At 48.4% G+C, this 27,410-nt stretch overlaps 1 protein-coding gene and 1 pseudogene across 1 annotated transcript in view; one reads left to right on the top strand and one right to left on the bottom strand.

Annotated features, from left to right (window-relative positions):
• The window catches only part of LOC129385547 (testis-specific serine/threonine-protein kinase 4-like), a 55,695-nt gene that overhangs the window by 16,021 nt on the left and 12,264 nt on the right, over positions 1-27,410 (bottom strand). The window lies entirely within an intron of this gene.
• Positions 21,298-21,479, top strand: LOC126537065 (U2 spliceosomal RNA; annotated as a pseudogene).

Genomic DNA, 27,410 nt, shown 5'->3' with positions numbered 1-27,410 from the left:
GCGATGCGGTAAGTCACCTTCCATCAGACCATTGGCGATGGGGTGATAGGCCGTGGTGCGCATGCGAGAACTGCCTAGGAGGGCCAGCAAATTATTTAGTAGTGTGGATTCAAACTGGTGCCCTCAAGCGGTTGTAGGTGCTCCCTTTTGATGGCGGTCATGGCCGAAAAGTATAAATTTGTACCTTTTTATATCGTTCACATGGTGGAGTAAACGAGTCGAAAAGTGCACTTGTGTGCCGGTGAACCTTCGATTGTTGGCATACCAGACAACCACGTGCCAGGCACGTACGTTCTTGTTGATGCCCGGCCAGACAAAACGTTGTGTCGCCTGACGTTGTGTGGCCCGAATAGCAGGGTGGGATAGTTTATGAATGGCATCAAATACGGTGCGCCGGAAATTGAGTGGAACGATTGGACGTCGGGTGCAGGTGGAGACGCCACAAAGAATAGGGACGGCTCAAGGTGGAAAGTGGATATCACGAAGATGTAAGGCGCCAGGTTTTCCCACGAAGCGCAGTTACCTCTGTGTCCTCTTGTCGCTGGGCAGCTGGTGCGAAGAAGTCGATGCTCACCCGGTTATTGTCCGTATTGATGGAAGAAGCACAGCACGAGAGCGCGTCGACTGCGGCTTTGTCCTTTCTGCGCACGAGCCGTGTGTCCATCGCGAATGTCACGATGAAGGAAAGATGGCGTGGTTCCCATGATGAGCATTTCGTAGAATTCGACCAGACGGCGAAGGTCGAAGGTTTGTGGTATGTCTAAATGTGGAATTTTTGACCCTCGAAGAAGTGTCTGAAGTGAGGTACAGCCATGTACTTTCCAAGGAGTTTTCTTCCGAATGTGCAGTAGCGGGTCTCCGTGGGTGAGAGCTTCCGAGAAAAGAAGGGAAGGAGCTGCCAGACGTAATCCGCGAATTGTTGATGTACAGCTCCCACTGCAGCATCAGACGCATAGGTCATAAGGCAAAGGGGGCTTCCTGGTCTCGCATGGACGAGAACGGTTGAGTTAGACAGCTTCATCTTGATGGTATGAAAAGCGGTTAGTGCTTCTGGGGACCAGGCGAGTTCAGTTGTCTTGCATTTCTTTCCGTGAAGCATGTCCATTAGGGGCTGGAAAAAACCGCCGCGGCGAGGGATGAAGCGATTGTAGAAATTCACGAGGGAAGAAATCTTACGCAGTTTGCGATTGAAAGATGGCAGTGGAAAATCGTGTATGGCGTGGACTTTCAACGGCAAGGGACGTATGCTATACTTGCGGGCACGGTGACCCTTGAGGTCCAACTCGAGCACGCCGAATTCACACTTCGCCTTATTGATAATAACGCCGTACTCGGCGAGGTGGTGAAGGAGCTGTCCTAGATGCTAGATGTGTTGTTCTGCGTAGCGATTAGAGCCAGGCAAATCGTCAATGCACGCGAAACATAAATGCAATCCTATTTTCACTGTGTCGATGAATCGTTAAAATGTTTGTCCAGAATTGCGAAGGCTGAAAGCCATGCGCACGTATTTGAAGAGACCAAATGACGTGATGATTGCCATCTTGAGAATATGCGCTGGTTGTACTGTATTTAAACAGTGAAGAAATTAAAATTTTACATGAGTTTAAAACACTGGAGATGTATTTTCACAAAATGTACCTGGGAACAAACATGTCGAATCTATTCGCGGAAAGCTAAATGGAGTAACGGGACTGTTACATAGACACTGATATGTCTTGCCTACCACTGTGAAACGAAACGTGAATAACTCTTTCTTTCTACACTAAATTATTGTCGCCTAGTCTGTGCAACAACATCCAAAGAAAACATCACTACTAAAATTGTTTTAAGACCGAGCGATTCATACTTAAGCTAAACTTTCCTCCAAGGAACACACGTCTAAATAGTTTTATGAATACAAAATAATGTCGTTTGAATTCATTTATTCATTTCGTCTAGCATTTATGTACAGAACTAGGTTGAGAAGGGGAAATGTTGATTATGTGAACTTGTTCAACCTGAATCATCGCGAAATTCTCTATAACACGAAACATGCCGACATTTGGTTAACACGATTTTGTCGTACTATTTATGGACATCAATTTGCATCTGACCGCATTGCTGATCTTCTAAGTACCCAAACTACAAGTGTATTAAACCCGGATGCTGTGCCTCCTCGTTCTTTTTCACTTAGTTTCTTTGGCAAAATCCCGCTGTGTGATTCTTGTACTTGTATTTGATGATTGTATACATATCGGTATGCATGGGCGAGTGTATTTTTACGTATATATATATATATATATATATATATATATACGTCGTCTATTTATATCGTGTTTGATGCGTCTGATGTATTCGTTCTTGTTTTTCATTTTCTTTTTAGCGGCATTGCCACAGCTTATATTTCCGAAATTGTTTTGGATGTTCTTCTCTTATAGCGTTTCTTCATTATATTGTGCTTCAGTAAAAAAAAGCGATTTACTGTGTGTACGTTCACGTTACTATTTCTTTCTTTTCTCCACACATTTTCTGTAAAGTGCCTAAAATTATGAACCATGTTACTGCTGCACACTGTCGGATTGTACCATAGGGGGCCGGGCTTAGTTAAGCTGCAGTAATGCAGCTTTTTCCCGCCCCCCCCCCTTTCTGTATGTGTTCAGAGATGAAATAAAGGTTTGATTCAATTTGATTTAAATTTGATGGTAAGCCTGGACTAGGTCGATCTTGAAGAAAATCCTTGCTACATGCAGTGGTGCCGAAAAATCTGCTCCCAAGGTGTTCTAGGCAACATCAGCAATGAGAGAAATGCAGCGGAATGTACTGCGCAGGCCCATGTTGAGGGACAGTGCTGGTTCTCCATAGCGGCAATGCGCGTCTCAATAGCAGCTTCTATTCTTGACTGGACTTGCCGGAGCTTGCGAATCACAGTGGAGTATGAAGTGACACTCACCTCCGCACCAGTAGCGACAACAGAACGCAGGCCTGTGGGTTTGTCAGTCCCGAAGAATAGGAGCACCACTCGCCGCTTCTTGTTAGCGCTGTGAGGAGTTTCCCTGAACACAACAGAGTGCCGTGCACCAATGCGCTACGTTACCGAAGGTACAATGGTACCAGCATTCGCCTTGCCGTGATGAGGACGGCGAATGCACGCGCGAGAAAGATGGTCGCGCAATAAAGAGCACTGGCGTCGAGGAGATAAAGTGTCGATTCGGGCTGAGAGTTTGCAGATCTCTTCGCGGAATTCATCACGCAGGCTTTGCGAGGAGGGCGAGGGTGCCACAGTGAATGCACTGAACTTTCCACATGCGAAGATACGGGAATTGATGCGTCCACGACGCAGTCGGCAAGTTGGGCTAGCTGGGACATGGGCGAACTACCAGCGGTCACCAGAACCATGCGGACTGAGGTAGGAAAACGTTGTACAGCGCTGGATTAAGGTGTGTGGGGGGGTAGCTAAGGGGGCTGCGGCCCAGGGCGCCACCTCGCACACTAGAACAAGGGGGCCAATTTATTCTAACCTGCTTAGTATATGGAACCATGGGCAACGGAACTTCAAACGACATCTATGAAGCGAGAAAACCAGAACGAGCAGACGAGGCCCCCCGCCTAATGTAACAGCATGCGTTTAGCCTGATCATTTGGGGAGAGCTTGTCGAGCTGCAAAAACAGGAATCCCCCGCCACCTCGACGGGGCCCTCTTTCTTACGAAGCGAGGTACGTTTGCTTGGTAGAGTTTTCGTGGTTTCCGGTCAGTCCATCTGTCCTGTGCTGTGTGGAGAGGAAGGGCAAGGGGGAAACACCTAAAACATGTAATGTGGTATGAGGACCTAAATCTCCCTTTCCACTCGTCCCCACCACGCCACCCTCCACTTCTCAAATAGTTCCGCCACTGTCCTTCTCATAGAAAGGGTGTGCTGCAGTACCCAACAGTGACTCCCATTCAAATTTTCTTTACCGTGATGGTAATTTGGGCTGGGGAGGATGACTCCGATAGCAAATGATGATGAGTCTAATGGCAGACTCTAGGCAGGCAAGGAAAGAATACGTCACACATGCTTTGGTCCGCGTGCCGTGGGCCATGGAATGTTCACTGTTCAGGCTAGGGTTGTGGAAGAGTGAAGGGGGAAGGTGGAGAGCTGGACACAAAGGCCTGTCTCCAGGGCCCATTCCTGCCTAGTGGCTGCGCACCCTCGCGCGCGCTGGCCGAAAAAAGTAGGTGAGACTTGCCGCCGAACTTTCACGAAAGTAGAAAAAAATGACTCAGAGGCGACGGAGGACGCGTAATTTCGCCTGCGCAAGGAGTCGCCCTCTCCCCTTCATTGTCGCACTCGACGTCGACGGGGCGAAAGAAAAATCGAGAACCTCCCAGAACAGACGATTGCTCCTAACCAATAAGACGAGAAAACGAGACCGGAACGGGAGAAGGAGGGAGTTTGTACGGAGAAGGAGGGAATTTGTACAAGGAACTCTATGCGTATGTGAACGCCTGCTTTGGCGCTAGTAACAGACAGACGCAGTGCGCGTATACAAAAGCAAGGTGATCGCGGGCTGCGAAAATGCTCGGTCGAAAGCATCAAAGTGGTGCGTCTAAACGAAAGGCGAAGTTAGAAAGAGAATAGCGTGAAAATAAGCTAGCGAAGATGACGAAGTACCTACTGAATGCAGCTTCCGCGGGACAGTATATTCGTGTAAAACTCCCGATAGTACCGACTGTGCTCCTGTGGAGGACTTGCCAACTCCATCACCATGGTTTCCTGGCAAAAAGCAAGGTTTGACTCATCTTGGTTGTCTGGATCCTGTGGAAACGGTGCCAACCTCGGTCGTCCACATTTCTGAGCAACCGACGCTAACCGAGCCCTGTCCTGTTTCTGAGTCAGCAACGTCTATGCTACTCGGCCGGGCCCCTGCCACAGAGCTCCAGGTGTCTGGCGCGCCACGCCCGATTTCTACTACTGCTGATCAACAGGCGCCAAACCTCCCCGATGAGCCTCCTTCTATTGACGAGCGCCAGGAAACAACACTCAAAGAACCGACTGACTTGTTTCCTGTTTGGCTTCAAATAATCATGTTCCCACCCACAAAGTGCGCATAGGACGAATGAGATGGCTTCTCGTTGCGGCAACAGAGAAGTACAGAAACCGCCGCAGCAAGAGGTACGTTCCGAGATTCTCCCAAGTGACCCTGCTAAATGGCCGGATGTTATTACTGACAGCTTACGGAGTGTACGCCTTGAGAAAGGGCCATTGTATTTTCAAAATCAGGCAAAAAACTTTCAGTCTTCCGAAAGGCAATACAAAACTCTGAAACGCTATATGTCACCTCATCTTTTCGTGCGAAAGGCTGTAAATGGGGAGGCGTACGATCGACACTACTTAATGTACTCGGAGCTCTACGGTTCCGTTTAGTGTTTCATGTGGAAACTATTTCCAATTTCAAGCAACCCCAGTGCTTACACCACGCACGGCTTTTCTGATTGGAAAAGAGCAGAAGAAAAGGCTTGCGCGCCTGAAAATAGCGTCGAGCACCGAAACTACGTGGCAGGATGGCTCGCCGGCTCTAACTCGAGCAGCACAATTGACGCAAAACGCTGCGGGAGCATAAAACGCTGCGGGAACAAAGGAAAAGGTCACCCACCGTATCTGTCAAAAACCTTTTGTGGTGAATTTATCGCGCATATGGCAAAGGCTGTCAAGTAACGTCTCGTTGACGAAGTGAAACGCCCAAAATACTTCTCTATTATTGTTTATTCGACTCCAGACCTTACTCACGTTGACCAGCTGTCAGTTGTTTTACGATACTATGTAAATGGGAAAGAGTACGAACGCTTTCATGGATTTGTTCCGATTGAATCGCATACCGGCTTGTATCTTTTCGATACCGTGATGTCCCTCTTGACGAATTATGGCATCTCAACTGATGATTGTTGGGGCCAAGCTTATAACAATGCGAGTAATCTGCCAGGAAAAAACAGAGGACTGCAAGCTCAAATCAAACGCCTGAACGAATTGGCAGTCTACGTCCCGTGTGCTGGTCATTCACTGAACTTAGTTGGCGCGTGTAGCATTGACAGTTGCCTTGAGGCAGTCAAATTTTTCACTATATTTCAGAGACTATGTGTTCTTTGCTGCATGCCTCACCTAAGCGATGGAGGTATCTTTTGGACAGCATGGATGGAACTGGCCAGTAGCTTGTTTTAAGGATCTCTCTGAGACCAGGCGGTCAAGACAAGCTGAATCACGTAAGGCCATTCTGAAAAAAAATTAATGCAGTCTTGCGTTGCCTTGAAGCTATATCAGAGAACGAAAGAAAATGGTGACACTAGGAACGAAGCGCACTCTCTCTTCAAGAAAAAGACAAAACTAGAGACTGCATTCATGGCGATTTTCTGGAGTGAAATCTTGGAGCGCTTTGACAAAAGGAGCGTAGCACTTCAGAAACCAGGCCTAGACATTTCAACTGCTGTAGACTTGCTGAGCTGTCTAGAAGGCTTTGTTAATTCTTTGCGACCTCTCTTTGACATCTTCGAAGAGAGAGCACGCATGCTAAGTACTTATCAATGTTATCAGGTTGAGGGCAAACGCATCGTTTTGAGTAAGCACCCGGACGGAAAAAGCGATAGTGCGCTAAAGGGCACAACAAAGTTTATCGTAGAGACCTACAATGTTGTACTTGACAGTCTAGGCTCTGCTTTGCAAGTGCGAAAGGCTGCCTACACTGAACTCTGCGAAAGGTTCGGATTCTTAATATTGCTGACAGAGATTGGGAGCGAGGCCTCTCTGGCACAGCAGGCTGAGAAGTTGGTGAAAACCTACAAAAAATTATTTGGAGCCAGCATTTTCCGCTGAACTCATTCAGTTTGCGAACTTTCTGCTCAACTATGTAGCATTTCCAGTACCCGGATCGGAGGTCTAGACTAGAGAAATATTCTGCACCCTGGAGGCAGTTAATGGCATCGTCGATTCTTGGCATCGGATATACGTATTTGCGTGTGATCTTATCAAGGGCTCGATAATCGACGCAAAATCATACAGAGCCGTCTTTCTTGCGAACCAAGACAAGAGGAGATGGCCATGAATGGCTGTACCATGTCTCGTTTAGCATGTCATCAACGTTATCCGCAATGATTTTCCGTTCCGCGGAGAACACGCGATACGGGTAGCAGAGTACAATCTAGCTGCCTTCGATTTCGATGCAATGCACTGCGACGGAATTGCGCCCCAGAAGCTTAGAGTGAGCGTCAAATAAGGCGCTGTGTTTTTGCAGGAGTGCCAAAACGTCTTCTTTCTTCGCAGTGGTCAGATCGGGATTTGTCGCGGGCTCTTAAAGCAGCGGCAGGAGTATGATAATCAGTTGTGGTAGACAAAGGTGGTGGTTCGGTGTCAAGCGGTACCAGCGAAAGAGGTTCGGTGTCCGTAAAGCAAGTCACAGTAGTGCCCTGGGAGAGCACAACTGGCGAAGTAGGGTTACGAACACCGACGAACGCTCTACCTTCCTGAAACTGCACCAGGCTAGGAATAACGCTAAGACCATCAGATATGCAGCGACCGCTCGGCGCAAGGACCACACCACCATTAAGAATAGTCTCGGAAGTGAGTGTGAGAATATGCTCATTGCCCGCGGGAATGAATCAGTCGGCAAACGTGATGAAACGTTGGCTATGAGCATCGATAGCGGATGAAGATTCAGTGTCCGTCAGATCAATATTTCGCTGACGGCAGGAGATGAAAGCTGAGGCGTAGGACAAGAAGTCCCATCCCAAAATCATCACGTAGGTACACGAACACAGCACGACGAACTGAATGTGGTGAAGGATGCCATCAATGAAAAAGCGCAGTGCGAATACCGGAGGGCTGAACAAGAACTGCATTAGCACAACGAAGGGGAGGGCCATTATACGGTGTCTTCACTTTTCTCAATCGAGAACACAAGTCAGTACTAATAACGGAAAGCGATGCACCTGTGTAAACCAAGCCTTCAATTCGGACACCTTCAACACACACCAAAAGTACATTTGACGGGCGCTCCGGAGGAGTTTCACGTTGTCCAAAGGATGCAGCTTTCCTTCCTGAAGCTGCAACATTTAGTTTTCCGGGCGGTGATCGGAGGACAAAGTAGCCGATCGAAGAGGAGCGCCGCATCGGTGACGGAGAGCGATGACGCGGGAAACGCAGTGAACCGGCACTGTTCAAGCCCTGTGGAGATGGGGAACGTCGTGGATAGTAATCGTAGTAAGGACACCGACGTTGTGGTGCAGGGCCAGAAAACTCATCCCTTTCAAACCCCTCATAGCCACGTCTTTCATCTTGCTGACGGCGTCGGCAAAACCTTGAACTGTGACCACGGATGCCGCAGTAGTAGCAAACCGGTCGAGGTGGGCTCCACGCGCTTTAAGATTAAACAGTTGGTGGTCTTGTAGTGATAGTATTCAGGGACACGTGCAGTGCAGGTGCCTGTTGTGGTGGCTGCTGGGAGGGTGGCACTATAGAGGCAACCTGAGCGTATGTTGGTGTAGGGATAGGGTGCGGGATCGGGACTTGCGGGCAGGTCACGGCAGCTATCTCTTTCCTCACAATATGGCGTAGGCCGCCACCAGGAGGCATCAGATGGGCGTGAGGAGAGTTTGACGAAGCTTGGGCATGCAGTTCCTCACGGATGATGGAGCGAATGAAGGCAGGTAGCTCGCTGTCGTTGGACGCCTTGAAATCAGATGTGTCAGGGTGTAGGCGGAGTATATGAAGCTCATCGAGACGCTGACACGTACTTATTATGTCTGCGACGGTAGCGGGATTAAGCTGTGCAAGACCATTGAATGCCACAGTCCCGATACCATTGAGCAGGTGACGTACACGGCCACCCTCTGCCATCGAAGTGTTCACGTGGCGGCAGAGGGCAAAGACTTCCTCTATGTACGAAGTGTACGACTCGCCCGAGTGCTGAATACGCCCAGCAAGTTTCTTGGCGATATCGGAACGGACAGAAGAGTTCACGAAAACTGGCGTAGGTGGTGTTTAAAGGTGCTCCAGTTGACGAAATCGAGCTCATGGTTGTAAAACCATGTTTTCGCAACGCCGGTTACGTAGAAGACAACCGGAGCAAGTTTTGCTGATTGGTTCCAGTGGTTAAAGTCACTCACGCGCGCGTATCGCTCCAACCAGTTTTCGACGTCATCACCTGGAAGCCCAGCAAACACCGGTGGGTCCTTCTGAGGGGTTGTGACTTTCCAAGAAGGGGTTCGCGCAGGAGCAGGCAAGGTGGATGTAGTGGTATTGGTCGGCTGGTCTTGCGACATGGTTGAGTGCAGTTGGTAGAGGCGGCGACCCAAGTGGAGCTCCAGGGATGTAGCATAGGTGAATCTCGAGAGAGACCGCGAGCGAGAGGACGAAGGAACCGGACCGCACACTCCACCACTTGAGTAACGAGGTTTAGGCAGCCAGCCTCCTCTTTATTTTTTCGAGTGAGAGCCCCACCACCAGGCCCCAAAACGGTGATGATGAGTATGTACAGGTGAGAATATGAAGCGTATGAATCATACTCACTTTAAATATATATATATATATATATATATATATATATATATGTGTGCGTGTATGTGTGTGTGTGCATGATGATGATGATGAAGCAACATTTGCTGGGCCCGAAATAAATCGGTGGTGCATGCAGGCACCAGACGGTGTGGTTCCCTAGTTACGGGACCCATATGTTTCCAGCAGCTCCTGGCCCCTGTCCGTCAGTGCGAGCTGAATCGGTAGGGCAGGGCTGGATAACAAGGTCTCCCATCGCTCAAGGGGTTGGGGATTGGGGGTGTTGGTGGGAAGGGGAGGCAGGGGGGTCTTAAGTTCTGTGCACTCTGCCAAGACGTGCAGCAGGGTGCCCTTTTCTCTTCTGCAAAAAGGACAGAGGATATCGTATTCCGCAGGGTACATGCGGTTCATGAGTACGGGATGCGCAAGCGATCCCGCCTGCGCTCGATGCAGGATCGTCTGTTGTTGCCTGGTGAGTTTGGGGTGCGGTTCTGGCAGTCTGCACCTTTCCTCTCGGTACATCCGGGTAATGTCCCGAAAGCTGGTAACCGGGTGCGGTAGCTCTTCCGGCTCGTGCTCGGCCCGGATTGACATTTCTCGGGCATGGTAGTCGGCGATGGTGTTGCCTGCTACCTGCGAGTGAGCCGGGACCTACACGAGCTCTATGGCTCTTCCCGGAGGCTTGTGCTTGGCTAGAATGGCTCGGGCCGCGGAGGAGATTACCCCCCTGCAGAAGCTTCTGTAGGCTGTCTTTGAGTCGGTTACTACGGTGTCCACGCTCGGCTGTGCGAGTGCGAGGGCCACGGCCGCTTCTTCGGCAACTGCGGGGTCTGTTGTCTTCAGGGACGCACTGACGATCAGCCTGTCTTTTGGTGTAACCACCACCGCTGCACGGTCACTGTGTTTTTGGAGCGAGGCGTCCGCGTAGAGGACCCTGGGGTTCTCTTCCAGCTTCCGGGCTAGGGCTTTATCTCGCGCGGTGCGCCTCTCGTCGTCCTTGCCCGGCGTCGTGTTCCGGGGAACGGGTTTTGTCTGAATGATTGTTTTCCAGTCTTCCGTAAGGGCCGTCTTTATGGGTACTGGCTCGATCTTCCATCCTATTTTGCGTAGGACGGCTCGTCCGTGTTCCGTGTGGCTGAGCCGGATTCTCTGATTAGAGAGGTGGGCTTCGATGAGCTCCTCCACCGTGTGGTGGGCGCCCATGTCTAGCAGTTTTTGAGTGGACGAGTAAATGGACATGCCCAGTGCTTGTTTCGTTGCCTTACGAAGCATCGTGTTTAGGGTGTCCCTATTCGCCTTCGTCAACTGGAGATACGGTGCGGAGTAGGTAACCCACGACACGACGAACGCGCGTACCAGGCGCATGGCATCGTCCTCTTTAAGGCCTCGGTTTCTATTAAATACCCTCCGAATCGTACCAAGTATCTGTTCGGTTGAAGTCTTGATCTTTGTGATGGCAGCCTGTGCCTTCCCGTCGCTCTGAAGTAGTAGGCCGAGAATCCTAATTTGCTCTGTTGGCTTGATGGTAGTTCCGGCGATGGTGATAATCACGTTCGGCGGCAGCTCCTTCTTGGATTTTCCCGGTTGGATCATGAGCAGCTCTGATTTCTGGGGAGCGCAGCTCAGTCCGCACGACTTTGCGTACTCGTGCACGGTCGTTGCCGCCCGCTGCAAGACTTCCTCCATCCAGGCGTCGGATCCGGCTCGGGCCATCCACACCGTAATATCGTCGGCGTAGAATGCGTGGTCCACGCCTTCAATTTGCTTGAGTAGATCGGGCAGGGGCAGCAGGGCCAGATTGAAGAGCAGGGGCGACAAGACCGATCCCTGAGGGGTGCCCCTATCGCCGAGTTCGACAGGGTCCGACTTCTCCTCCCCTATCCTGATGGTCGCCGTTCGGTTTGACAGAAAATCTTTTATGTAGCCAAATGTCTTTCGGCCACACCGGGTTTTGTTTAGATTCTGCAACACGCTCGCGTGGGACACGTTGTCGAACGCTCCCTTCAGGTCGAGAGCGAGTATCCCGCGCGGCGCGTGCCTCGTTGCCGGCTTGACGACCAGTTCGTGAAGTTGGATCATCACGTGGACGTGGACGTGAAGTTGGATCAAGTGGACCTGGGGTCTGACCACAGCATGATCGGCATCACGATCCGAGGCTCCCGATATCAGGCTGTGCTGGGGACGGCGCGGATCACGGATTGGGACAAGATGAGAAAGTTTACCCAAGAACAAGAAGAGGCGTCCGAGGAAGAATCGGGACAAGCTGAAACACAAAGGACCTACACCGAATGGGTGAGGGACCAGAAGAAGGCCCTCGATAAATTTACCCAAGAAATCGCGAAGACGTCGCAGACACCGTACGTGGACGCCAGACTGACCCACATGTGGGCGGCCCGACACTCGTTAACGCGGCGGTGAAAACGTCAGAGACACAACAGAAAGCTGGCCAAGCGCATAGCAGTCTTGAACAAACAGATCGCCGTGCACGCGGCCAAACTATGTAAGGAAAATTGGCTGAAGACCTGCGACGGCCTGCAGGGCAAGCTCTCGACGTGGAAGACGTGGTGTCTCTTGAGGCAGCTGATCGACCCGCTGAGCAGCAAAACTGCGACCAATCGCAACCTCACCAAAGTATTGAACACCTACAAAGGAGACGGCCGCAGGCTCCTGGAAGACCTGAAGGCCAAGTACTTAAAGACAGAGAAGGGCCAGTACCCGGTGCCCGAGAGGTACGAAGGACCCGACAACGAACTGGACCGGCCCTTTACCATGACGGAACTGTGGACAGCGATAGATGACAGTAACAAGAGAAGTGCACCCGGCAGGGATGCCATAACTTACAAATTACTCGGTAACATGAGCGGTACAGCGGCCAGCGGTTTCCTAGAGCACATTAACGAAGCCTGGGAGAGCTCGCAGCTGCCGAAGGAATGGAAGGACGCCGAGGTCCGCTTCATTCCAAAGCCCGGCAAGGCCCTCACGATAGACAACATGCGGCCCATCTCTCTCACATCCTGCGTGGGGAAGGTGATGGAGCGCATGGTCCTTCGCCTGCTGCAGAAGCACCTCGAAGAAACGGATCAGATGCCAGAGACGATGTACGGCTTCAGGCAACAACTCAGCAACCAAGACGTGTGTGTCCATATTGGATATTTGTAGAGTAACGTGTATTACGAATACTGCAGTGTGGTGCTTGAATTGTAATGAACAATCTTTTGGATACAACCATGCGTCTCCTCACGAGATTAAACTTAGTGATGTAAACAAAGCCTAGCTTCAAAAGCATAGACATCTGAGCTGCGTTGTCTTATTCGCATTCTACGTTCTTGTTTGTCTTGAGTGCACTAAACTTTTTCTTAAAGCTTAGCTTTTGCGGAAAACATAATGCAGACTAACCACAATGTGATGTGTTGGTGTTTACAACTGCACGCGTTTCAAGCAAGTTTTCTTGTTTTCCTTTTAAAAATACCGATAATAATAATCCCGTTTATCGCACTTCGTTCTTTTTAATTTGGTGGAATTAAAATGAAACATGGCATATTTCCAGTAGCGGAGCAGGCACCGGGGGGGGGGGGGGGTCAGTATAGGGAAAGGGGGCCTGCATGCGGATTAGCTCAGGGCCCCCATTTTTCTTAATCCGGCCCTGACATTGTAGGAACAATTTTGGAAGCAAGTCTTGATCGAAGGTGGTGGCCTTGTCTCCTAGAAGCTGTACAAAACGATGCAGGAGCTGCAAAGGTTTGCGATCCCTGAGCTCTTATGTTTGGAGAAATGGCTGAAGCCGCCATTCCGACATTGTCGTGCGTTTGACGAGTTCACTCCTGAGTACGTCGGTCGGGTCTGTCACCGGTGGTTGAAGGATCAGGTCACGAAGCTCGGTAGCGATTCCGGGCGGCAGCGAGGGTACGAGATGGTTGAATGTTTGGGTCTGCGTCTCGTCGCAGAGTCAAACATTCAACCATCTCGTATCCTCGTATAAGTACTGGCCCGTATCTCGCATAAGTACTGGCCCGTATCTCGTGTAAGTACCTATAAGTACGTATAAGTACGTGTCTCGTATAAGTACGCGCCCACAGGCCAGTACTTGGGCAAACTCAACGGAAGAGTAGCCACGTTGCACTGTGGTGCAGGGGTTGTTCGATGGATGTATCCGTGACGATGGTTCCGCGCAGATCAATGGAAGCATTGTGGTTGTCTTCAGCCACGTCCGCTGCCCATGATCACAAATTTTGTGGCCTGCAAAATTTGTAATTACAATGAGCCGCAAGAAGCAAATGTATATTTTTACTGAATAGAAAGTTCTAACTGATTGTCATTTCATGGCGGAGCGCTCATCCGGTCGCCTCGCGCCGGTTGGTCGTGGCCACGCGCCCACTTTCATTCCTAGGCAATGGCCGGTTGTTGTTGTGGTGGCCCTGAGTGGCTGTGGCACATAACCACAGTGGGCGATTGGGCATGAATAGGGTAGTTAAATTAGGTGTATAAAAAAACAAGGGAGTTGACAATTTCAAAGTTGGAGCTTAAAAATAAAGGTTTTTTGTGTGGAGAAAAAATAATAAGAAGAAAGCCGAGTATAAAAAACTAATATTAGATAAGAAATAAAAGAGAAGCTATGGGAGGGAGGGAGAATGATCCGTCGAACATGGTAATCGATTCGTTTCTATTAGGTAATTCTGCGTTGCCAAGCAAACATTTCTGCGACTGAACCTAATAAGGGGGGGGGGGGGTCCTAAAGAGAGGGTCGTAGGCACTGATCAATTTAGTCCAATATTGCAAGGCGGGATTTCAAGTACTCGTTTTCTTATAATAGAAAAACGCCTGCAAGAGAACAAGAAATGGCCTATTGTCTCCTCTTCGCCACAGAATGGGCATAATGGTGAGGGGACCAGACCAGCCCCGTGTAGATAGAACTTCAACGCAGGTACACAGCAGCGCAGCCTCGTGATGGACACTAACTTTTCGTGTTTCGCAAAAATCTCTACGCCAGTGTATAGAAGATGTCAGTAATTCACAGAGTTGGTAATTTCTGAGCCTGATACTGCCGGCATAATGACACTCCTACGAAATCTAGCAGCAGTAATTGTGGTTATGAAGTACAAGTGCTGCAGGTAGCACTACTTGGGAAAAAAATGGTTTAACTCTAAACACACTACTATCAAACATATTGACACAAAATTATTTCTAATCACGCGCGCCAGTGGCCTCCTGCATCCGTACATTGGTTTACTGCTACCTGCGAAAGATAGCTGCAGTGTAGCAAGCAACACGGGCTCACAAGGCATGCGGAATGGGAGCAACGTATCATCAGCGCAGGACACTAGGGAAGAAGAAGAGGTGCGGAACTCTTTCGAAAAGACTGTGGACGTTGTAGTGGGGCTCTCACTTTGTTGTTTGTCGGGCATAAGTTGGCACACCGTAAAGTGATTAAAGTACTATCACTTAACTGTGCGTTACATTTATGGTGGAGGCGGTGGGTATGATTTCGAGCAATTCTCGAGTCAACGAAGGGAGCCCGGACTCACAGCGACTTGGACCCATTGAAATGGCTCCTGTTCAACACAGCAGTTGTCGCCTACATGGTCAGCCCCCGAGTTTTTCCCTTTGCCGGATTATATCGGAGCGTCAGCACCTGCTAACGGAAACGCTACTGAGATGGAAACTCAAATCACGCCAACTCACATCGTACTGAACTCACCAATGACGCCAGAGCCTTTCCACGGCGACGCATTTGAAGACGCAGAGGACTGGCTGGAACGCTTTGAGCGCGTCGCTGAGTTCAATGGATGGAACGGAGAGCGCAAGATACGAAACGTTTACTTCGCATTAGAGGACAGCGCATGAACGTGGTTTGAAAACCAAGAAGCGACATTGGTGTCATGGGATGCTTTCCGACGGGAGTTGCTGGCAACTTACCCGAATACCGACTGCAGGCAGAGGGCCGAAGCTGCGCTGCAAGCAAGAAACGAGCGCAACAATGAAAGCCTGGCTATGTATGTAGAAGACATGTCCCGACTATTCCGCCGAGCTGATCCGAGCATAAGTTAGGACAAGACACTTCGCCATCTAATGCTGGGCGTAAAACAGTAACTCTTCGCAGGGTTGAATCAGAGCCCGCTGCGCAGCGTCGCTGAGTTTTGTTCTGAGGCGACAACAATAGAACGTGCGTTGCAACAGCGATCAAGGATGTGCAACCGGGAAATGAACATCCCCTCTGTAGACGCAGTTCCAGCCGTCTTCGGAAACAGTGTGGAGGTCATAAGTGAACTCGTGCGATCTATAGTGCGAGAAGAGCTTCAGAGGCTACGGCTTCACCAGAATGCTCCAACGACCTCTTCATTGGCAGACGTGGTTCGTGAAGAGGTCAGACAGGCGATCCGGGAACCACAGTAAGTGCGCAGCCCGAAGCACGACTAATGCGCCAGCGGAGCGTCTTCTTTGTTGATGTGCTGCGGTAAACACACGGGCGTGCTGACGTCACAGCCACTTCCTCTATGAATAGCTCGATGCCACGAAATACGCTGCCACCACCAGAGAGAAGATTTAGAACGGCTCATGTATGGTGCATTCCTGACCGAATGCCTCCTCTCTGCTGCCACTGTGGTGAGGCTGGCCACCTGTACAGAATGTACCCCTTCTGCCAGGCAGGACTTCGGGGTTTTCCGATGAATGCACCTTGCCCTCGAAATGGTGAGCATCCATTTTAAATGGAAGAGTACCTGTCTGCCTGTAGAAGCTCCCTGTACACCTACGAGCCACACCAACCTCGATCAACAGTGCCGTTGAGGTATCGGTTCCCGAGCCTCCGTCCGTCATCAAGCTCCCCAAGACGCCGTTCACAGAGCCCGCGTCGGGAAAACTGGAGTCGGGGAGTTCCGGAGGTAAGGCCGCTTACGACGCGAAAGAAGAACCTCCATCGATGACTCAGAACGACGATGAGGGACTCAGAAAGCAGTGCCGTAAGAGCGACTTTGCTTCCAATTTACGTGTTTGTTGACGGTTACGAAGTGAATGCGTTAGTGGATACAGGTGCAGATTACTCGGTAATAAGTAGTGAGCTGGCCAGAAAACTGAAGAAAGTGCTGACTCCTTGGAAAGGGCCACAATTTCGCATCGCAGGAGCACCCCTCATCTACCCTACGGGCAAGTGCACGTCTAGAATAGGAATATGAGGCTTCACGTACGTCGCTAGCTTTATCGTGCTCTGCGAGTGCTCAAGAGATTTGATTCTTGACATAGACTTCTTGCAGAATATTGGCGCTGTAATGAGCATGCGGTAATCATATGTTTACTTTTGAACAAAGCACGCTGTCGCAGCCTTCAGCACTGAAGAAAAATTTGATGCCCTTTATATTGCTGATGACGACGTGATGCTTCCTCCGAGATCCAGCGTAGCCGGAATTGCAGACAGCAACACCAGTCTCCTACTCGAAAAAGGGATCTGCATGGCAAGAGGCCTTGTTCGGCTGCGTGGCGGATATTCCAACGTTTTCCTCAACAATTTTGGGAATGAGATGCAACATGTCGCGAAGAGAACCCTTATTGCCAGCCTTAACAACTTCGTCCTAGTTACAGACCTGAGCATTCAAGAGATTTCACCATGAAATTTTCAAGATGTGGATTCTGTCCTTGCAGCTATCGACATCAAGCAAGGTCTATCGCCCAGAGAGAAGTAGGAAATAGAGACCTTAGTAAGAGAATTCGCCGAATGTTTTTCAATGTCATCCAATGTTCTGCGGGCATATATTGCCACACATCGGATAATTGACCACAAATTAGTGAGCCCTTTTGCCAGCATCCCTACTGATTTTCACCAAAAGTGAGAGAAGCCATCGAAAGTCAAGTTAAGGAAATGCTTGAAGACGACATAATTCAGCCGTCGGCAAGTCCGTGGGCGTCACCGTTGGTACTTGTAAAGAAAAAGGACAAGATCTTGCGCTTCTTTATTGATTACCGAAAGCTGAACGCCTTCACAAAGCGGGATGCGTACCCACTTCCAAGATTCGATGACACTCTAGATAGACTACGAGATGCTAAATTTTTTCCTCCCTGGATCTGAAAAGCGGCTACTGGCAGATAGAAGTGGATGAACGAGACCGCGAGAAGGCGGCGTTTGTGACGGCAGACGGACTATATGATTTCAAAGTGCTTCCATTCGGCCTTTGTTCCGCACGTGCCACATTTCAGCGGATGATGGACACTATGCTCACCGGTCTGAAATGGCACATCTGTCTCGTTTATCTCGACAATGTCGTGGTTTTTTCTGCTACCTTCTAGTAGTATGGAGAACGACTGTGGGCGGTGCAGAAAGCTATTAAATTAGCAGGTCTGACGATAAAAGCGCAGAAATGTCATTTCGGCTTTCGCGAGCTTCCTTTCCTCGTTCATGTCATCAGTTTAGAAGGCATTCGTCGGGAGAATGAGAAGACTGCGGCAGGGGAAAAATTTCCAAGACCAACCGAGAAAAAGGCAATTAGACAATTCTTAGGATTTCGTGCCTACTACAGACGTTCCGTCAAAAATTTTTCAAGGATCGCCGAACCACTAACGTGGCTAACTAAAGAAGACACACCTTTCGTCTGGTTGAATGATCAGGAGAATTCTTTCAATAAGCTTCCCCCCCGACCCCGGAGCCACCTAGTGGTAGCTGGCACCTTCAGAGCCACCTAGTTAGAGCTTATTGTGAAGAGGAAGCCGAAACTGATATACACACCGACGCCTGCAATTTAACGCTTGGTGCCGTCATCATTAAGTGGCAAAACGGAGAGGAACAAGACATTGCGTATGCTAGTAGGACAATTTCGAAGGTTGAGGTGAACTACTCAGCGACAGAAAAAGAATGCCTCGCGGTGATATGGGCCATCAGCAAGTTTAGACAATACTTATGTGGCCGACCATTTCGAGCTATCAGCGAGCATCATTCGCTGTGCTGACTGGCAAATTGCAAAGACCCATCTGGACGGCCTGCAAGATGGAGTCTACGGCTGCTTGAATACAATATAACGGTCGTATGCAAGTCCGGTCACAAACACAGTGATGATGAATGCTTGTCACGTGCACCGATTGCTTGCACGGAATCTACACTTACAGGATGAAAATGAACAGGATTGCCCGTTCCTATGAGATGTAATAACATCACAAATGGCTCAGCATCAGCAATCTGGCGCGGACTTAGGCCTGCTCATTGATTACCTAGAAGGACATCCTGTCAACATTCCGCGAGCTTTTGTTCGCAGCTTCTCGTCGTTCGTCTTCAGAAATGTTGTCGTGTACAAAAGACATTTTCAACACAGTGCAGACACACTTCTGCTCGCCGTACCTTCAAAGTTACGACCCTTGATATTGGAAGCGTGCCACGATAACACATCATCAGGCATATAGAAGGGAGCAGAACATTGGCAAGCATCCGATTGAAGTATTACTGGCCAAAGTTATTGAATTCTGTGCAATACTCCGTGATAACCTACTGGGACTGCCAAAGATGTAAAGTACCACCATTGAAACCAGCTGGTCTCCTAAAACCCGTAAAGTCACCAGAAACTCCATTTGCACAAATCGTAATGGACTTACATGGCCCCTTTCCCGCATCTTCATCAGGAAGCTTTGGATAGCAGTTACAACAGACAACGTAAATCGATGTGTCGAGACAGGGTCAAGGGAACGGCGACTGAAGTAGTTGATTTTATTTGTCACTCACATAGTACTACGGAACGGCGCTCTCAAAGTTCTCATCACGGACAGAGGAACCATATTTATTGCACGTTTGACGCAGCCCTTTACGAAACTGACGCACAGCAGTCACCGAAAAACCACCCCATATCATACGCAGACAAATCGTCTGACTGAACGACTCACCAGAACACTATATGTTGTCAATGGAGCACCAACATGGGACAGGATCCTACCGTGCGCAACCTTCGCGTACAATACCGCTGTGCAAGGCACTACTCAAATTATACCTTTCCAACCCGTTTTTGGCCGGACCGTCACCACAACTTTATGTGCAATGCTACCTGTAGGTGAGACCTCCGAAAATAACATAACAGTGACATAACACAAAGGGCTGAAGAAGCACAGCAGGTCGAGCAACACTGCATTCAGGAGCAACAGCAAACCGACGCGCTCTGATAAAACTTGCGACGAAGAGACGTCCAGTATGCAACTGGAGACAAAGTATGGTTGTGGACTCCCGTACGGATGTGTCACCTCTCCTAGAAGCTTTATTCGTCGTTCTTTTGGCCCGTATAGAATAATTCGTCTAATTAGTCATTTGAACTACGAGGTTGCCCAAGAAGGTCAAGTAACCTCGTCACGACCGCGAAATCAAAAAGAAATTATTCATATCGTCCGAATGAAACCGTACTACGACAGGCAATAACTCCTTCCGCCAACGCGCATTGAGAATGACAACCTAGGTGCATGAGCATCGGAAAGATGCATCCATGGAAGAGCGACAATGACACAAGATCATTTCAAATTACGCACGCCAGCCACTTCCTGCGTCCGTGCAGTTGTTTACTGCTACCTGAGAAAGATAGAGAAAGTGAAGCGGGAAACACGGGCTCACGGTACCAGCTTGAGGCAAGGGGCAACGGACGTCTCTTTTAGGTAAAAATTCTTGAATGCATAAATGGAAACCACAATGCGTCTAAAAACTGCCTACTTCACAGGGGCTTTGGAGGCAACATATTATTGATAGGGGGCAAAGACAAGCTTCTCTGTTATCAAACACTGTTGCCAGGTAGCAACTTCTGAACCAATCTCCTTAAAGGGGGAATCATCTTTGCGGATCCATAAAGAGGGCAGGCAGCCAGAGCCCCTTCAGTGATGCTTCCACCTTCAAAATGCCCACTTCGCATGTCCTGAATGCTTATTTCTCAGCCTTTGCTGGGTGCAAGCCTTCTTCCGTCCAAAATTTGTTATTGAGAGCACTGATTGTTTGACTGCAGTACAGTTCATTAGCGATAGTGAGAAACCTCCCTTCCTAATTGGCCTATAGTGGCGCCATGCTGTTTCCATTGAGCGAAAGCATTAGAAGACAAGCAAGGTCACTGGATGTCACCTAACCCCTGTTCGTTTTTCACTCTGTTCTGTTAGCATGAACCATGAGGTCTGATACCACAAAGCGCACAAGTTCGGGACTCAGGTGGTTACTGCGCAGCACGCATATTAAAAATAAGCGCGAAAATTCAGTGCCAATCAAGTGTTTGAAAGTGGATGACCAGTGAAGCTGTGTATGTGGGCCCTTTAATGACAAACTGTCCATTGCCGTGTTTCAAATGCCATATTCATATAAACGCAAGGCGAGCCACGACTAGTCCGTGTTCAGCCTCAGAAAAGGATGAGGCACTGGGAGATATACATACCCAGGTATTGTCGTAAAAGACGGCAAGACACCTTTTACTAACGGATCCCGGCACGTCGAAGAGACACGCACCTCACCGCACTCTGAGGGCACGCACTGCTTCACCATAGCGAAGGCGATCGTGCGTTGGTCTACATCCCGCAGTGCAGTAATGATGTAGAGGCCACTTAAAGATCACAAGTGACTACACATAACATAGGCCACATGAAATTGGTTACCCACAAACTCCTTCCTTTCGTCATATTTGTATATAGTTTTTGTTTTATTTATATATACATTCGCGTGGACGACGGGACCGCCAACCCGAGGAGCCGCAGGAAACTAGACACGCGTGATGTTTCGACGAGACCGCCACCACGAGTGAGCGGAAGGAAAGGAAAGGAGATAAGCAAGCGCTTGAAACGCCGAAAAAGAGAGGGCAGTGCGAATGCAGACATGACCGACGCGGGTCAAAGTGAAGTATCTGTTCTCATCAGCTTAATATCTGACACGGGTTGTATTTGTACCCAAGACATTATAAACTATTTTTTGCAATTTCGCGGAGTTCTTGAGGCCTGCCTCAGCTCCACCGCGGGCCGGACCGGCATTACACTATCTTCGGTATCGGTCCACGTTTTTGGTTTACGGACATCGATCCGCTGGAAACTAGCCGTATACATTTTCGCAGCAAAAACAGAAAACACAACGGGAATAATAAGAAATATTGTAATGGAAGCTTCTAGCAGAACAGGTGCTAGGAAAAGAAAAGAAACTATGATGCAACCATCTTGGGAACGCGTTATCCTCTTATAAAAACTGTGCTTCGATATTAGCTTTAGCCCTCCCAAATAAAGTACCTGAGCGCTTATGACCAATAATTCAATTCTTGCACAGCATGTGCAGGTCAGCCAGAAGCATATGCATGAATCAACATTGTGCTTCTCCACTGAAGGTGAACAATGTGTTCCACCGTGGCAAATATGCTTTAGTGAGGTTCACCACGATACAAAATTGTCATGCGGTGAAACAAAGAATTGGCATAGAGTGAAGCTTGCCACGACTCCAGATACACTTGCAAATTATATTACAGTTGAAAATAATAAGCACAGTGTAATCTTATGTGAAAGATGCGTTTTTTCCACTCTTAGTATGCTTCACTGAACGATGTAAGTTACCTCCCCCCCCCCAATTATAGATGCGCTTCACCGCCTTGTACCCTTGTATTTTGGTGTAACAAGCTACAAAAGTTCGCAAAGGTTAAGAAACACTGCATAATTTGGCTCCCCAAAAAGCACTTTTCCGCAATACAAGAGTGCTTTGCAGTGATGTCTAAGGAATGTACTGTGGTGAAAGATACAAAAGTGCAAAGGGGCCACTGTCACTAGACATAATAAACGTTCCAAATTGTACACACGTGCATCCGCCATCTTCTATCATATTACGTACACAAGGACGCCTAATAAAGGTCGACATCTTTGTCACTGCTACGCAGTAGCGCGGGGCATGGCTTGCCATAAGAGGTCCCATGACTTTCGCCACATTGAAAAAGTCATCGAAAACCTAAGTGTACTGCGGTGTATCTGATGTTGGACAAGATTTCATAAAGCAAGAAAATAGTTAGCACGACACGTATTCCTAAAATTAACACCTGTTGTCATGGCGAACGCATAGACGCTGCTAGGGCTGCCACCTTGTCAATTGAAGAAGGCCGCGCTCTTGCAAACCGACCAAACAGCTGAACGGGCGTTCACGCCCATGCGACTGACTACCCAGTCCGAAATTTAAGTAAAAGTTTGCATTATGGGTGGCCTGTGCTTGGCTGTCCGACGCAGCACACAACTCCTCCTGAGCGCGGGGGGTCATTGCAACAGTAAAGAACTACGCTACGCGTTTCCCGCGAAATTTAACGCACTGGTGTGTTCTTGAGATTGGATAGCAACCCGCCTGCGATCTGAAGGGAAAGTGATGTAGGGTAGTCTTCTGCAGAAACTGGTGGAAAGGAGCTTGTGGTGATCAACTGACCAAGATAATATTCGCTGGCTGCTTCTATGACCCAAAGGGACACCCCAACAGTGTATCTTTACATTCGACTTGCCCTTGTGCTAACGCCAGAAATAATTGCCCTTCTGTGCTGCATCGTTGCACGAAGCAACACAATTATTGCCATACACGCTAATATTTGAAAGCTGCTATAAGGCAAATTTTATTTATTCAGGAAATTATGCGGATGATCAGCCAGAATCATTATATATGTATTTCTTCCCTACAGACATTTAGACTAAAACTTCTAATATCATTGGGATCTGCGACATTTTCTAACTTAGTAATGAAATGGACTGCGAAAAGCAGTGCATACATGCCACCAACAAATGTGTTTCAAACTTAAGTTCACTTATCATGTTTAGAAAGGCCCAAGATTGTCTAAAATATTCATGTTCGTGTAACTCGTGTAACTCATGTTCTCGTGTTCGTGTTACGTGTAATTCCAGCAATTTTGCAGAAAAACTGTCTGCTCCACATAGCAGTAATATGCAAAAGGTGTTGGTCAGTACTGTGTAATAAACCTGTTTAAGATTTCTCCAATCTCATCTTCAGGTCCCAGGAGGATATATGCTTCTTTTTTCATTTTATTTTGATTATAATACACTAATCTTGGTGAAGGTTGTATGCCTCGATTCCACTTTGCGAATTATACCAAATGTTTCATTACACGAGTATCTTCTTTGCCCCAGACCTGAGCCGGACTAATTCGGCACTCCTTGCGGATGCAGCTGAAGAATGCACATCGACTTCAAAGATCTTCGTCAGAATGTTGGGGTAAAGCCAGCAATTTTATTGTAGCCCGTCTGTCCGTACGACCACTTGGTGTAAGCTTTTGTTCTTGTGCTACAGATGCAGTCATTGCAATAGCTGTGTAATAAAATATTCGGAAAACGTATTTTTCCAGTAATTACTCTTACCCAGGTAGACAAACCATGTAATTGCAGGGAATTAAGAAAATAATCCAATTTTCACCTTCGATTGTATGGCACGCAGTTGATAACGGCCGCCTCTCAATTTTAGCATGCTTCCCCGCGTAACACGAATCTGTACTGTGTGAATAAACACTATAAATAGCTTTTTGACTGTGACCACAACAGTGCAGCAATACACGTGCACCATGCATCAGTCTACTAAATGGAAGAGGGTTTCAACAAAAAGTAGCTGACTGATAAGTAGGCCACGTAGCCTACTTATCATTCGTAAAAGGGACCTGTTTTAAGTATAATTCAGTTTGAGACATACACAAATATATTTACATATTTACGTCGATATTCTCTTCCTAATAAGACTGTCATAACTTCAGCAGACTGTCGTCTTCAGCTCGGTCATCGTGCAAATAACATCTAGCACGGAAGAACGTGAACAAGCTGTGTTAGTATTGTAAAATTCATACTAGGCCAGGAACACACCACAATCTCGTGACAGCCGCCAATTAGACCGAAACGGGCGCACATGTATGTGAATGGGAAACTGGAGAGGCGAAGCCACTCAGAGACGCGAAGCCAGGCTTCGCGTCTCCGGTTGCGTTTCCAGTTGCTCCACTACATACGCTGCACCGTTGCACCACTCGTTTCAAGCTCAGTACACAAAACACACACTTCGCGTTTAACAGCGCGCCGTCATCGCAACCACCGTTACCTGACTTGTAGGATGTTCCGAACTCTGTCAAGCAACGGCACATAGTTACGTAACGGCCGGATACGGTGACACGGAAGCTCTGATCCGGTAACTCCAATGCCGAGGCGCTGCGTCACTTGAATATTTCGATCGTCAGCTCCAGCTAATCCTTAAGAAATGCGGATCTCGCACCACCACAGTTCACCGACATCAAAAGGCTTCATGGCACGCCACCATTACTGCATCGTTTTCCGCCATGAAACACTGAACCACATAGAATAGCACATAAAATAGCACATAGCACAACGCGTGGTTGGCGTGGGCCAGGCATCCAATGCGGCTCCTCTGAAGTCCCTGAACGGTTCTGTCCCTAGGCACCTAGGAGTTGAGCTCGACAAGGTCGCTGCATTGCGAGGTCTCCACGATTACCATGAGAAGAAATGTTAATTTCAGCAATGCGCGAGGCGCAGAATATTTTTTGCTTTATGAAATATTGTTTAGCCTTACATACACCACAATACACTTAGCTTTTTGCTGGCGTTTAAAGCAGCGGAAGTGACATAACCCGCTATGGCGATCCGTGCCACACCCCTCTGTACCCACTGGCAATTGTAAATACTGTCGCGGTAACACGCGGAGAGAAGACCGGGAGCGGTTCTTCAAGAGCAACAGGATAACCTGTTCTAAAACAAACTGAGCAGAGGCACGTCTTTTTCCTCCTTGCCTAATCTCTTTGACTCACCAGATGGAGTCTTATAATGCCCCCATCGTCGTTGACATCTGCATAGAATACACGCATCATTTCTCCTCCCCATTGAGAGCATCGCCCCGATGCGAAACCAGAAATTCTACTCCGGGAAGTAAGAATCGCTGCTATAGTTATTCGCTCAGATACGGTTTCATGTGGACAACGAGCACAAAATCATGACGGCGTGTGCGGCGCTCCTTACAATTGGGACTATCGGGAACGATCTGGTACGTGATGTCGCTAAGTCGCCGAAATACTCGATATTGTCTGAAGTATCGTCGCACGTGCAGGAATCTTCTTTATTGTTGATGCGCTGACGTTAGAACTAGTTCAGTTCTGACACCGCGTTTCATTATGTCTCGTATAGTGGACGATAGAACACTGGAATTTGTTAACGGGGGTAATAGCCCCGACACACGGGCAAAAGTAAAGTCCTTTGCACTAAACCTCTTTTGTTTCTCTGAAGGACCTTTTGCTGAAAGGAGTTGCACCGATAACACATGGCACCGCACTAACTTCTTTAGCTGGTTCCTCAGCTGAAGGCTGCAAAACAAAGATTGAAAAAAAAATAGCGCTGCTTGTTAAAGCAACAGATAAAACATTTAAAAAATTTGCATATGTAGATTACATTCAGCGATTGTAGAACCCTAAAACATTTTTTTTCATTGTTGATGGCTTATAGTGCCCACATTTTTGTATTTTCTTCATGTGTGTGTGTTCTTAGCAGCAACATGGTCTTGCCTTGTAGCGCGAAGTGAACACGGCCACAGAAAGGAGCAGACAGGACGAGCGCTAACTCTCAACTAAATTTTTATTAAAGCGAAGAACATATATATAGGTGATTGCAAAAACCGCAGCATAAGAACATGAGAAGGTAAAAAATATATATATGTTCTTCGTTTTAATAAAAATTTAGTTGAGAGTTAGCGCTCGTCCTGTCTGCTCCTTTCTGTGTCCGTGTTCACTTCGCGTTACAAGCCAAGACCATGTTACCGTACCAACTCGCCCAACTGTCTGTTCTTAGCAGCAACTTAAATTGGTCTAGCACCTATGGACAGTCGATGTCTCGCTGTGCATGATGTGGTGCTGCCACGGTGCTACCCACGTTCTTGCCCTCATTTTTCGCGTTTTTGTTGTGATACGAGTGACGTGGCGCTAGCGTTTGACAGAATAGCTAGAGTAAATCTTCACTCTTCGACAAATTGCATTACAGTTAAATTAAAACATTTTCGCAAGGTAAAACATATGCGTATGGGGCACCGTAGTTTTGCGGCAGGTGTCCTTCTATTAACAAGTTGTGCACGGTGTAGGCGACAGTAACGCCCTTTCCGCTCGAAAAGCAGATGCGCGATCAGGTTTCCAGCACACAAACTTTGTCGTAAGGGATATACTCCTTTATCATGTGTCACTGCGCTTGAACGCCTTTCTGGTAGATGTCCCCTTACCTAAAGGGCTTTAAAGTGCCCGTGTATCAGGTGTATTAGCATGGGGTACACAGATATGGGTGTGGTTACAAGGAGGTACAGAGTAGAATGTTTAGAGACAGGGCGAGCAGGAGAGGAGCAGTAGTTCCAGCCGGAACTTGATACTTCGTCCGCTCGGAGTTCATGAAGCAGGAGGACTGCCGGGACGGTGGGAGCGGAGGTTTCAGAAGGGGCGCGTGGCCAGTGTGTGACACTGCACATACGGGATAGTGGCGCCATTTCTTGAGCCTTGTAGTAACAATGGTGGCTTGAGATCTTTCCTGCATTCTTTACCAGCCGTTTCGTCTCCTTTTCCACAAATCATGCACGTGGGTTCGCAGTCATGGTTTGGGAGTTGGTTTGTTTTGCCACATTTAAAAGAGAAATTTGAGGTTTGTTTTGGTCAAGTATCTCGGCGACGTCCGAGGTTGCCACAGGTTCGGCAATACTGAACTGACTTACGGTACGGTTTGCATCAGCAGTCGCCGCTCTGATAAATGATGCTGTAGGGGACTTGCGCGCCCTCAGAATAGATGACCGCCACCGGGACTATCAGGGCATGCGGGCGTTGAAGACTGTACCGCGACTCAGATTCTGTCCATTACTTCCACACTCCAGATGCCTGGCGTGATGCCGTAGAGAGCACCTTTGCTAACATCTTGGGGTAGACGTGAGTTGACTTTTTCGTTGTAGATGTT

Source organism: Dermacentor andersoni, chromosome 3 (genome assembly GCF_023375885.2).
Source record: "Dermacentor andersoni chromosome 3, qqDerAnde1_hic_scaffold, whole genome shotgun sequence".
Classification (NCBI taxonomy): Eukaryota; Metazoa; Arthropoda; class Arachnida; order Ixodida; family Ixodidae; genus Dermacentor; species Dermacentor andersoni.
Note: the sequence above shows the minus strand (reverse complement) of the source record. Positions and strands in the feature narration are given on the sequence as shown.